Source organism: Rhipicephalus microplus, unplaced genomic scaffold (assembly GCF_043290135.1).
Source record: "Rhipicephalus microplus isolate Deutch F79 unplaced genomic scaffold, USDA_Rmic scaffold_16, whole genome shotgun sequence".
NCBI lineage: Eukaryota > Metazoa > Arthropoda > Arachnida > Ixodida > Ixodidae > Rhipicephalus > Rhipicephalus microplus.
In genome coordinates, this window is record NW_027464589.1 from 11,084,245 (window position 1) to 11,096,933 (window position 12,689).

At 48.5% G+C, this 12,689-nt stretch overlaps 1 protein-coding gene across 1 annotated transcript in view; it reads right to left on the reverse strand.

The window, feature by feature from the left end:
- Positions 1-12,689, reverse strand: part of LOC119167796 (WD repeat and HMG-box DNA-binding protein 1) — a 465,682-nt gene that overhangs the window by 366,325 nt on the left and 86,668 nt on the right. The gene's annotated exons all lie outside the window — the stretch shown is intronic.

Genomic DNA, 12,689 nt, shown 5'->3' on the forward strand with positions numbered 1-12,689 from the left:
TGTTTAATTTCTAATCTTCCTTGAACCTCTGATTTTATGCACAAGACCGCAATGCCGAACATCAAACCCGGGACTATGACCCCTTTCCAAATCCCTCTCACAACGTCATACCTAATGTAGTCCTACAGTGCCCTATTTCTCATTACAGCTGCGTTCCCGTCACCCTTGGTCATTAGGTATCTTTCGTGCGCCCTTAAGTACTCAGCCCCGTCGTTTATCCATGCGAAAAATATTTCTATTTACCCACTATTTCTTGCGTGACTTCTTGTATCTTAAGCTCACTACCTTCGTTATCATTAAAATCATGATTGCTTATTTTTCCTGGCTGAACTTCAAACTGACCCTACCTCCCTCATTACCACTGATGTCTATGAGTTCCTGTAGATCTTGTTGTTGGCTATTGATGCTATATCAGCTGCATACACTGATGCTAGTAATGACTGTTCTCCGTGTTTTTCTTGTTTGGCAAAAGAGAGGCTGAAGCCTCGACTCCCTGTGTTTTGCTTCTAGTCCCTGGAGATACAGCATAAATAACAAGGGTGACAAGGAACATCCCTGTCGAATCCAGCGTTGAACCTCTATAGGTTCAGACACCTGTTCTTCCCAATTTACAACAACCTTGTTACTTTTGTAGATATTTTTTGGAAGATTAGTTATTGCATCTTCCACATCTAGTGTGTCCCACAAATCATCTTGAATCACGCTATTGTAAGCTCCCTTGATATCTAGAAATACCAGCCTCAAAGTTATGTGTTCTTTTACCACTAATACTATACAATGAATCAATTAAAAACAGATTGTCCTCCAACTTTCTTTGTTTATGGAACCCCTTTTGTAGTTCCCCAACACCCCCTTTTTCTACACTAATGTATGTAGTCTTTCCTTTACTATCTGAAACACCAGTCTGTAAACTACTGATGAAACTGTTATAGGACGGTAGTTGTTTACATCAGCTTTGTCCCCCTTTTCTTTATAGATTATGCTCATGCTGCTTAGTTTCCACCCATTGGGCACTTCACCATTCATTATTGCTTTGCTCGTCGCCTCTCTTACTGTTTGCTTAGAGTTTGGTCCTAGTTTCTTTATTAGCATAACTGGGATGTCATCAGGGCCTTTTGATTTGCTATTAAGAACCCTTTTTTCTGCCTTTTTCCACTCTCACTATACCAGTAGAGCCACTGCGCTACTTGCTTCATCCTCATCTGATACGGTGCACGAAGCGCTTTCTTGGTGTTAATTTTTTTCTGTGATCATTGTTTTTATATATTCCATTTCTCATTCCGTTAGTCTACCCCTTCAACTGTAGTTATGAACCTCTCTTCCATGCTTGCTTTATTACTCCGAAAATAGAGATGTTTCTATAACTTTGCAGCTGCCTTTCTATCTTTTTTGTTTACTTCTGCCATTCATTGGGGCCAGTTTTTTTTTTATCTTTTTCACTGATAAGAAGAGACACTTCCTTTCTGCAGCTCAAAACGTTCAACCATTTTTTTCAACATCATCTTCCGGGTCACACCTCTGTTCAGCGCACAAGTGTTCCCTAGAGACTTCTTGACGTCTTACTATGGCTTTCTTCACTTCCTCATCCCACCAGCTCTAAGGTTCGTGTCTCCTTCTCCCGGTTGAGTTGACTAGTACCTTAGCAAGCTCTAACTGAAACAATCGAGTTAGATTTGCATACGTCCATTCTGTTTTAGTATCATCGGTAAATATTTTCTCAATCTCATTGAGTTGCATCTTCTATTTGCCTTTCTGAATAAATATTACCATGTGGTTGATCGTAAGGCCTCCTTTTTTTCATTTCTCTTCCGAAATTCAGCTCGATACATTTGGGATAAATACATAAGTTTCTGGACCCATATTCGTCTATGTTTATCTCCCTTAGCAGATCATACATCCTACGTCTATCGTCGACTGCAGCCTTCCCACCTCCCATGTTCTCTTCCCTTCGCATTTCTCGATACTGTTGCAAATGAATGAATCATCTCTTTCACACATATCTAATAGCATTCTCCCTGTTGGATCAGTACATCCATCCATATCTTCGGGGTGCATAGTCATATCTGCTAATATGATTACCTTGCACTCTTATCCTAGTTCGTAAATGCCATTTTCTTTGCACTGCATCATTTCTTGGTTTTTCTCTCTGGCTTTCGCCCCTGTCCACAAGTATACAAAACTCAGCAGCATCATCTGCCATGCTACTTTCCCTTTTAGCCATAAATGTTCCCTGCACTCATCTTTGACCTTTTGCCAGTCTTTTATGATCGAATGCCCCAATACCACCCCCTTTCTACTGCCTTCTGTTCTATTACAAGATTCCCACGCGTAGTCCGGATTGTTAGGAGGTTGTTCCGTGTCCCTAAGATGTGTTTTTACAAAATTGTATACCATCGACCTCTTCCTCCTTAGCTGTTCTTCTATCTCTTCTACTTCAGCCTGTTTCTGCCACCCTGCATGTTTATACACCCTATGTCTGAATTGGCTCGGCGCTCGTGGCTACGTCTATTTCTGCCCCGGACTCTTCCTATCTTAAATACTGGTGCCACTTTGGAATCATATCAGTCCATACCACCAGTCAAAGGATCTCCCTGATTGTTTTCCTCATTACTAGCAATTCTGGACTATGAAGGGCCCACGTGCCCCCAAAAAAGCTAGTGCACATCCTGCACGTCACCAACCCTCCTCATGACCTAACCTCCTATAGAAGTGAACTTTGTCTAGTTGAAACACACCTGACCTATGCACCTGTCGGTTTATTTTCATCATCTCAAAGCCTTTCTCTCGATTCGGCTGCCATATCTCTTCGTTTTTGACGACAACCACTCTTTGCAGGTTGTTGTCACGCATCGGTACCTCTGGCATTGTGCATATCACTACTTGCACATGAGGGGAAATGGCGCGCATGTCATCGACCCTTCTCGCCCGTGTGGTCCCTAGTCCTACGGAACCTTCATTTAGGACATCGTTTAAACCACCCACAATTATCACAGGTTTCATTCAACAGCTTTAGTTGTGAGCTTTGCACTGGCTTCCTTCATGACTGCTTCCAGCTTACGTCTTGGGACGCCCCTACTGAAACCCTCTTGTCATCTCTTACCCTCTCTTTGATTGCTTATGTGCATCGATTTAAATTCGAGTCATCAGCGATTATCAAAAGCTGTGACTTTTCAGCTAGAGCGTCCCGTCCCTTACGGTTGCTTGGACCTGTGACCACAGCTGCTTTTTCCCCTCCCACTTCCACGACTACTTCACTGAAGCTGGGTCATTTGACCATTGAACTGGCTGAACCTGTTTTTTCCGAACCTGTTTTCTCTTTCTTCTCTGCCGTTCTGGGTACCGGTGCCCTACCATTCTTTCCATTCACCGCTCCTTTGTTCATCTTCGCTAGTGCCTCCTCAGTTGACCTAAGCCTTTCTTCAAATAGCCCTTATTTTTTGTTGTTAAGGTACCGACGCAGTCTTCAGCTAGATGATTCTTATCAGCAGTTTACTTTGGGCAACCATCATTTTCTCCGTTTTTTTCTTTGACCTCACATTGCCTACACTTGGTGCCAGCCTTCTCTGCATTCGCGTCCGCACTACCCTCCATTTTCAACCCCACCCCTCATCCTAAACATTTCACAGACTTTTCAAGCAGGCCTTTTTGACACCAATTGTCCTATTGAATTTTCCCACTCGAGAATTACAAAACACGCCTATCGACGAACCCTACCCTAAGCAAAAAGTCTTTTTTTTTACTATTCTACGTCGGCACGTTGCGCCCTCGGAGCAGACACTCTCTCCCCTTCCCTATTAGTTCGGGAGCGCCCCAACTTCTTTCAACTTGTCCAGTGGGGTTTTTCTTTTTTCTCTTCTCTCTTCTTTTTTTCTTTCTTTTCTTTGAGGGTGCATTTCCTCACTCCCCAGCTTCTCGGTGGTCTTTTCATATATCGCATCTGCCACGTTGGGTCTCTTGTGTGCGTGCGTGATACGAGCAATTGAATGCTTTTCACCACCCTTCTCTTACCCTTTTCTTCTGTCTCTTTAATTCCCATTCCCCCATTCCCTGCGCAGAAGTGTGGAGGTGCTCTCATCGAGAGAGGCAGTAACGGAACTGCACTTTTTTCTTCCGTTTCTCCTTTCAAAGTGAAAGTCATTTAAAAATGTCTTAGCACAACTACAAAAATTTGCGTGTTCAGCGTACGTACACCACCACCACAGGGTGGCAGAAGAAAAAAACTATTGTACTATAGAGCGCCCCCTGGCGTATGGCACCACCAAAGAACATAGGGTCGTAGTCGCACGACCCTCTCTCTCTTCTTCCGAAAGTGTGACATCAATCCTTCTTTACTACAAGTAGCGCCCTATAGTTTTGTAACATTTGCATCTTCAGGTTATAGTACAAGTACCCCCTTCTATGGCCGGTTTAAAAATTAACGAGAGGCGGTTGCCCACAACAAGGGGCACAAGCCACGCCATAAGAAGCTTCGCCCCTAAAAGAAGATAGGCAGACGTGGCTGGCAATCGGAGAACCAGGGTGCGCAAGCAGAGACCTGTCAGCTTTTGGACTCGAGATTGCAGCAGGCTCCAACTTAGAGGCCGAACCAGTCGTCCTCGCACCAGTAGCAGAACCAGCCGTCCAATTCCTCGAGTCTGGCGTGCTTAAAACGTCGCAGGGCGTTCCTGTCGGGCAAGCTCAGCGTCTTCCGCAACAAGCCGCAGCCAGCGTTCATGACCAGCATGACAGAAGCCATGCGTGACCATGGTCAATGACCTCAGAAGTGAGCAGCATTCATGACCGCGGTGGGCAGCATACTCACTGCTCAACCCCAGCGTCGACTAGTTTACCAGTCTTGAGCCGTTCAGCCTTTCTTACGATTTGGCCACTGTGTTGCTCTCTGGTGAACTGGCTGCTTGTTTCGTTCACCTTCTTTACTTTTTCTTTACCATTCTAAGGACATGTTCTATTTTACTAACTACCAGCACAGTGCCATCATTCTTTGTAAATAGAATATGCATAAACAGCCTCGTTATAACCCTTAAATCATCGCGATTTTCACAAAAACGTGAGCGTTTTGTTTAAAGCTCAGTCTTGCCATATACAGCTTGTTACATTCGCGTTCAAGGCAACCGGACGAAGCCGTTCATCGCAAAATAGGTCGCATGAGTTCTCATAATGCATTTCGCTAAAAGTATAGAAGACCGATCAAAAATGAGTTCGGGTTTAGCGAAACTGGCGCTGCGCATGGGTCTAGAAGGAGCTGAACTAAAGGCTAGGGTAGAAGAACGTGAGGCTAGAGACCATTGGCCGCCAGAACATGGAGCAATCAAGGAGAAGACAGAGAAGGCGGAGCAAGAGCGGACACTCGGAGCGGAAACGCAGAAGACTCTACTTGTGTGTCTTCAACTTCCTCAGGTTCAAAGCGTTAGAGCGTCAGTGCTGGTTGACGAAGGTTGAAAAGTCGGAGCATTGTTTATCTTTACTCACAACAATTTTGTGCCAGGGTTTATTGAGAACCAAGATGACTTAGACACGTACCTGAAGAGGTTTAAGAACATTGCTACCAGTCAACATTGACCAAAAGATTAGTGGGACACGGCCATAACTAAGTTTGCGTTTCAGTGGAGAAGTGCTTAAGGTCATCGGTCTCCAGAATAGGCACTCGATTACGACAAAACTAAGCTAGCACTATTGCAAAGATTCAGTTTCACCGCAGAGAGATACCATGAAAATTTCTGGCACAGCAAACCACAATATGCACGCAAGCGTGCACGAGATACGAGTGTGCAGTACTCCACAAGGCTAACAAGTTTTCTTGACAGATGGCTCCAGATGTCGAAGACGAAAAAAGAGTACTTGGTCATTTGGAACCTCCTAGTAGAAGGAATGTTTATAAACAACTATTAGGACAAGGTGGCGCTATTTCTACGAGAGTAAAACTGCCGCAAGCTTGAAAAGATGGCAGAAAGAGCCGACATTTTTCTCGAAGCTCAGTGACAGTCAAAATTGATAGTTTTCCAGGGAGAAGCGGGAAATACCTCGGCAGGAAAAGGTGGGAACACAACATCGAAGGTGTCAACTCGGTGTTTTGTGTGTGACAAGCCTGGCCACGTAGTTGCAAAATGGGGGAGGGGAGGAGTGATTTTAAGTGAAAAGAAGAGAAAAGTGAGCCCCGTCAATTTTTCTCAGGGGGAGGACACCTCAAATGTAGATCAGGAGGGATGGGGGTAGAGAAGGGATCAAAAGGCTAGGATTAAAAGGTAGAGAGATAGAGATAGAGGAAGGAGAGAGCGAGGCGCAGGGACAGCAAACGACGGAAGTAAGGAGAAGACAGGAAAGATATACACGGTTGCAGGAGTCTGAAGACGGGGCACCACTGGCGAGAGCTCTTGTCGGCGTCAGGAGAAGGCGTAGGGCCAGCCCAGTCGGCCAGAGCTACGCTGACGTCAGAGATTGCGAGGGCACAACCAGTCGGCACGAAATCCAGCGAGCGAGTCCTGCAGAATGCCTATCTAGGAAACGGCAACCATTCTTTGGGTTTTGTCATAAACCCGAACACGGCAGTCAAGCGTGCACTAAGGAATGCGCGACCACACGGAAAAGGCCATGGATATGGTCGCAGAAGGACAACTGTAACAAAGGAGGTAGAATACAACAAAGGAGCTAGAATACAAGAGCGACCAGAGTATGGCTAGCGCAGTAAATATAACCCTAAGGTGACTGTCCGCAGATCACGTCAAGCTCATGGCCCAGAATAAACATGAGAAGAGAAACTTGCTTCAGCAAAGTTGGAGCTGGACAGCACAACCCGTATGAAGCACAAAGAAAAAAGTAAGCATTAGAAGCTGTAGTGACGTGCCCGGGTAGCGCTGACGCCGCTAGCCGAGCCAAAAGTGGGCGTGAAGCCTGCGAAGAATGACCCGACAACGCGTAGTTCACAAACAGCAAAAAGCCCCGTTTAATGCCCACCAATGCCTTTTATACAGAGTGGGGGCGCCACCTCCCAGTTACTAGAAGCAACAGGTGAGGTCCTCTACATCCCTCCTTCTCGAGCTCTCAAACACAAGTGTTCCAAAAAAGCACCACCAACAAACAGTCCTTGCAGCAGTCTCACAAATTCAGTCTCCGAGGTGGCACCACACGCCGGCCGTATCGTGTGTAACGGTGACCTGGCGATCCTGCAGCAGGTGCAGGAGCTGGAGTGTCTGATGCCTTACCGGTTGCTGCCCGCTGTGGTCAGAAAGACCGCGCCGATGTCGGGGCCACAGGGTTGGGGATTCCCGTCTCATCTGAGGGGGCCGACTGAGGATTGCTGCAGGGGACAAGGTGTCTGCGATTTCTCACTAGTGTGCCACTGGGCGTCTGGACGATGTACGAGCAGGGTCTCTAAGCCGGGCTTAGGACCGTCGCCCTTGCCTGCGTGTGACGCACCCAGACTTCCTCTCCATCGTCGAGAGCACAAAGGTCAGATCTTGTTTGTGTAAATCACTGTGTATCGTTGTGATGAAGTAAATTTCAACTTTCTTTCATGCGCTGCGTGTCGGTTATTGTAGTCTCTCTGTTGTCTACGTCTCTGGGCGGCATCTCTGTCATTGAATTCCTTCACCTGGGGCCAATCTGAAACAAGGCTTTGAGCCGTGGCTGGCACACGAGTTCACAGAGAGCGTCCCATGAGCAGTTGGGCCGGGCTGTAGCCAGACACACCGGGAGTCTTACGGTATGCTAGCAGAGCCAGAAACGGGTCTGTGGCCTTCAGAAACAACTCCTTGATCGTGCGAACCATGCGGTTCTGATTCGCCGTTCGACTGCGTATAGCGTGGACTGCTCGTGACATGCGTGAAACCGTATGTCTTCCCAAAGTCCTCAAAAGCTTTGCAGGAAAACTATGGCCCATTGTCGCTGACAACAGTCCCCGGGATGCCGTGTCGCGCAAATGTGCTCTTGGTCGCATAAATAAAGGCTCCCGCAGAAGTGGACCGGAGTGTGAGAACCTCAGGGTACCGAGAAGGGTAGTCGACAACCACCAGGAACTCTTGATTAGCAAAATGAAACAAGTCAATGGCCATCCTTTCCCACGGAGCTGATGGTGTCTTGGTCGCAATCATGGGCTCACGGCATTGAACGCGTATAGAAGCACATGCTGGGCAGTTCTCTACGGCTGCTTTAACCTGGCTGTTGAGACCGCGCCACCACACAGAGCCTCGGGCCACCGCCAAGCACCGATTGGTGACTATCGTGCAGAAGGTTCACGATGTCTCTGCGTAGTGCTGCGGGGACAACTAGGCGACCGCCCATGAACAGCATGTTCTCGCATACAGTGAAGTCTCCCCGTTGTTCCCAGTAACGAGTCATGTTGAGCGGCAGACGGTCTCGTCGAGGCCACCCTTTCATGCAGTATGCTTTCAGCATTGAGCACTCGCCGTCTGAAGTTTGGTGAGACCTGAAGTCTTCAAGACGTACGGCCAGGGTTGAAGGAAAAGCTTCCACGACCAGAGACACAAAAATTTCTGTGCTGTCCTCTTCGGACGTGGAAGAGCCTTTGGGATCCCTAGAGAGGGTGTCTGCCGTGGCCAGGTACTTTCCTGGAACATAGTTGACTGTGAACTGATATCGCATGAGCCTTATGCGAAATCTTTGAATGCGAGGGGGCATGAGGTCCAGATCGGCGGAACCAAGCAACCTGACGAGCGGCTGATGGTCGGTTTCAACGACAAAGCTGAGTCCACGCAGGAATTCCTCAAACCTCACCAAGCAACCTGACGAGCGGCTGATGATCGGTTTCAACGACAAAGCTGAGTCCACGCAGGAATTGCTCAAACCTCTCGATAGCCCAAGAGACACCAAGCGCTTCTTTCTCAATCTGACTGTACCGCTGCTCAGCGGTAGTCAGTGCTCTTGACGCGAACACGACAGCCCGTCACTCTCCCGTCTGTTGCTCCTGCAAGAGAACCGCGCCTAGCCCAAACGAACTGGCATCTGCTGACACAAGGGTGGGTAGCTCTGGATTGTAGCTTGCCATACAAGCATTAAATGCCACCATTCCCTTCAATGTCTCAAAAGAGGTTGCTTGCGCATGGTCCCAGGTCCAGACCGCGTTCTTGTTCAACAGGAGCCGTATCAATGCAGTGACAGCAGACAGGTTCGGTAAAAATCTTCCAATGTGGTTCAGCATGCCCAGGAAACGACGGACGCCATATGTATCTGTCGGCGGCTTCATGTTCACAATAGCAGATACCTTGTCAGGGTCAGCCGAGATCCCACTGGCGCTCACCACTACACCAAGGAACTTCACGGAAGATACCCCGAAGGAGCATTTCGAGGCATTCAACGTAATGCCCGCTTGTTCTAACTTGCGAAGGACTGCTTGGAGTCTGCTGTCGTGCTCAGAACGGTGCCTGCCAAATACCAGAATGTCATTTACCATGTTCACACACCCTTCCAGGCCCTCAAGAATCCGAGACATTTGGCGCTGAAATACTTCGGGAGCGGACGTGATGCCGAAGGGCAGGCGGCGGTAGCGGTAGCGTCCAAACGGTGTTATGAAGGTAGTCAGCTCCTGACAGCTTTCCGATAGCCTTACTTGATGAAAGCCCGATTTTGGATCAAGTTTCGAGAAGAACGCGGCATTGCCAAGACGGCCAAGTACCTGGTCCACTGTGGGCATAAGGTGTCTCTCCCGAAGAACTACTTGGTTCAACTTCGAGAGGTCAACATAAATTCTGTATTCGCCATCGGCTTTGGGTACCAGCACAATACCCGTACACCACGGGGTTGGCACTGTGACTCGCCGGATGACCCCGTCCCTTTCCATGGCATCTAAGTCCTTCTTGACTACTCCTTCGAGGGGAATAGGGATGCGCCTAGGAACGCTGAGAGAAAATGGAATCGCTCCCGGCTTGATACGAATGTGGTATTCTTCAGGCATCTCGCCAAGGCCTGAGAACAGTGAAGCTGCGGCCTTGTCTGACGTTGGGGGCCTATTCGGAGCTTCCTCATCTTCCACGGTGTTAAACAACTGGACGACTCCCAGGTCCACTACCGCCGAGTACCCCAGCAGAGCAGAGTCAATGTCTGCTACAACGTACAACTTTTTGCGTACGGACCGGCCTCGCCACGACCGGGTAGCAGGAAACATCCCAAGCAACCTTAGGCGGCAGCGGCACGGCCCCATCAACCGTTCATTATCGGGTTTGTCAAGGTCTACTGGGCACCCGGCAAAGCTCGGAGGTACGACCGAAACGTCCGCCCCAGTATCCACTTTGAATTGAAGGGGGCGTCCGTTGACATGAACAACGATGTGCCGGCGTTCTGTTTGCGAGGCATCCACGGTGCAGAGCTGGATTTGGCCTAAACGCCTAGTATTATTTGAGCGGCAAACCGCCGCGAAGTGTCCCTTCTTGCGACATTGATTGCATGTGGCCCACCGTGCTAGGCACTCAGATCGCGGATGAGGGGCGTGGCCGCAAAAAACGCACGCCGACTTCGGGCCGGCACGGTACTCGGGAGGCCGACAGACGTTACTTTTACTTCGGGCAGCTTTGCATGCTGGGGCATCGGCCATTCGGTACTGGTTGTTCGCAACAGCGTCGATGTTCAGTGCGTCTGGTGTAAGGCCTGTCCTCTGACGCTGCAATTTCTCATTTTCAGCATCTTTGTACTGACGCGCTTGGATGAGCGCCTCGTCCAGTGTAAGCTTTTTATTGCGGCAGAGCTGGTCAGTCAAGCGACAGTCAAGCGACAGTCAAGCAAACCTACGATAAATCTGTCCCGAACCAGCCGGTCGTCAATTTCCCGAGAGGCGTAGTTGCACTTCTTCACGAGATTTCGGAGCGCCGTGAAAAACGCGTCGACTGACTCGCCTACCGCTTGCGTGCGCTTGTGGAACCTGCTCGACTCGTATACCTCGTTGACGGGGTGTACAAAATATCCCGAAAGACTTGTTGTCACGCCGGAGTACGAGCGATAGGCCTCGGCGTCTGACATGAGAGACGAAAGCACCTCGCGACCTTGGGGACCCATACAGTAGAGGAGCGTACGTACCTTGGTTTTTTCGGGGGCGGAGGACAGTCCTGAGGCGAAGGAGTAATCCTCGAATTGTTGAAGCCACGCCGTCCATTGGGCTGGGTTGTCAAAAGTGAACTGCGGCGGAGTTCGCAATGTGAAGCTGGCGGTCACGGCGGAAACGGCGGCTGGGTTATCCTGCATGTTGCACGGTTGTCGCAGGATCCCACTTCCTACCCGGGCACGTCCCACCATGTAGTGACGTGCCCGGGTAGCGCTAACGCCGCTAGCCGAGCCAAAAGTGGGCGTGAAGCCCGCGAAGAATGACCCGACAACGCGTAGTTCACAAACAGCAAAAAGCCCCGTTTAATGCCCACCGATGCCTTTTATGCAGAGTGGGGGCGCCACCTCCCAGTTACTAGAAACAACAGGTGGCGCCCTCTACAGAAGCTTTTGCTGAGTGGCAACAAGAGTGCAAGGTACCAGCCAAACTCAGAAACACTTCAGGTCGACACTGAAGACGACGAGAAAGGAGCTGAAAGCTGCACAAGCCACAAGCAGAAGACAAGACCTTAGATACCTGCAGAGAGAGTGTGAAACAAGGTTATTATAAAAGGGAATAAACCCAGTATTCCTTTTCCTCAGGAAAGTGTATACTCTGCCACCATTACCAGTTTTCCTCTGGCAGAACGAGTAAAGCAGGTGGTTGTTCCTCATACACTACATAGCCTGATTCGTTTAGATGGCTCACGAAAGGGTGATGTCAGGATATCAAGGTATCAAACAAACCACTGATCGTGTGCTGGCATCATTCCATTCGCCTGGAGTCCAGGAAGAAATGAAACGCTATGTTCGATCCTGTGATACTTGCCAAAGAACGTATCCAAAGAGTAAAGTAGGCAAAGCACTACTGCATGTGCTAAATGCCGCCAATATATAGTCCAAATGAGCGAGTAACAGTACACATGATAGGTCCTTAGAAAGCGGTCTGTAACAGGGGTAAGCGATACATTCTCACAATAGTTTACTTCACAGCACGGTACTCAGGTACAGTAGCTCTGCCCGCCATTGATTCGGCAACTATAAAAAATGGCTTATTGGAAATGTTTTCCCTAACTGGATTTCTTTGTGAGATTGTATGTGATCGGGTACACGTCCGAGTTTATGAGAAAAGTCAGAAACTTGCTGTCCACAGGGCATCCGAATTTGGCACCCTACCACCATATGTGCAACGGCATGGTGGAAATATTCAGGCTGAAATACGTGGCGCAAGGTTGACCAATAGAAAAAAAGACGAGACAGAAAGAGCGCCAACTCACAACTAAGTTTATTTTCACGAAGCATTCACAATATATAGGCTCTTGGAGGACATGCGCAGACCATTTCATTCACCGCATGTGCAGGCATGAACATTTTTATGATGTAATAACGGATAATTGCAAACATGATATCTGGGAACCAGCAACAAACAGATACGCCTATTGTAGAGACGTCAAAAAAACCAAACACACCCAAGCCTGCGCAAAAATGCGAGGAAAAACCAGGAAAAAGGACTGAGAGACCCTTCGTAGCACCCAACTAAAGTACATCTAGATCCAACAGTTGGAATTCACTGTTATGTAACACAACTGAAGACACGCTGACGCACGAGTCACCTTTCTTCATTATGTGAAAGGCTTCGAGTAACTTCCGCGCCAGCGCATCCC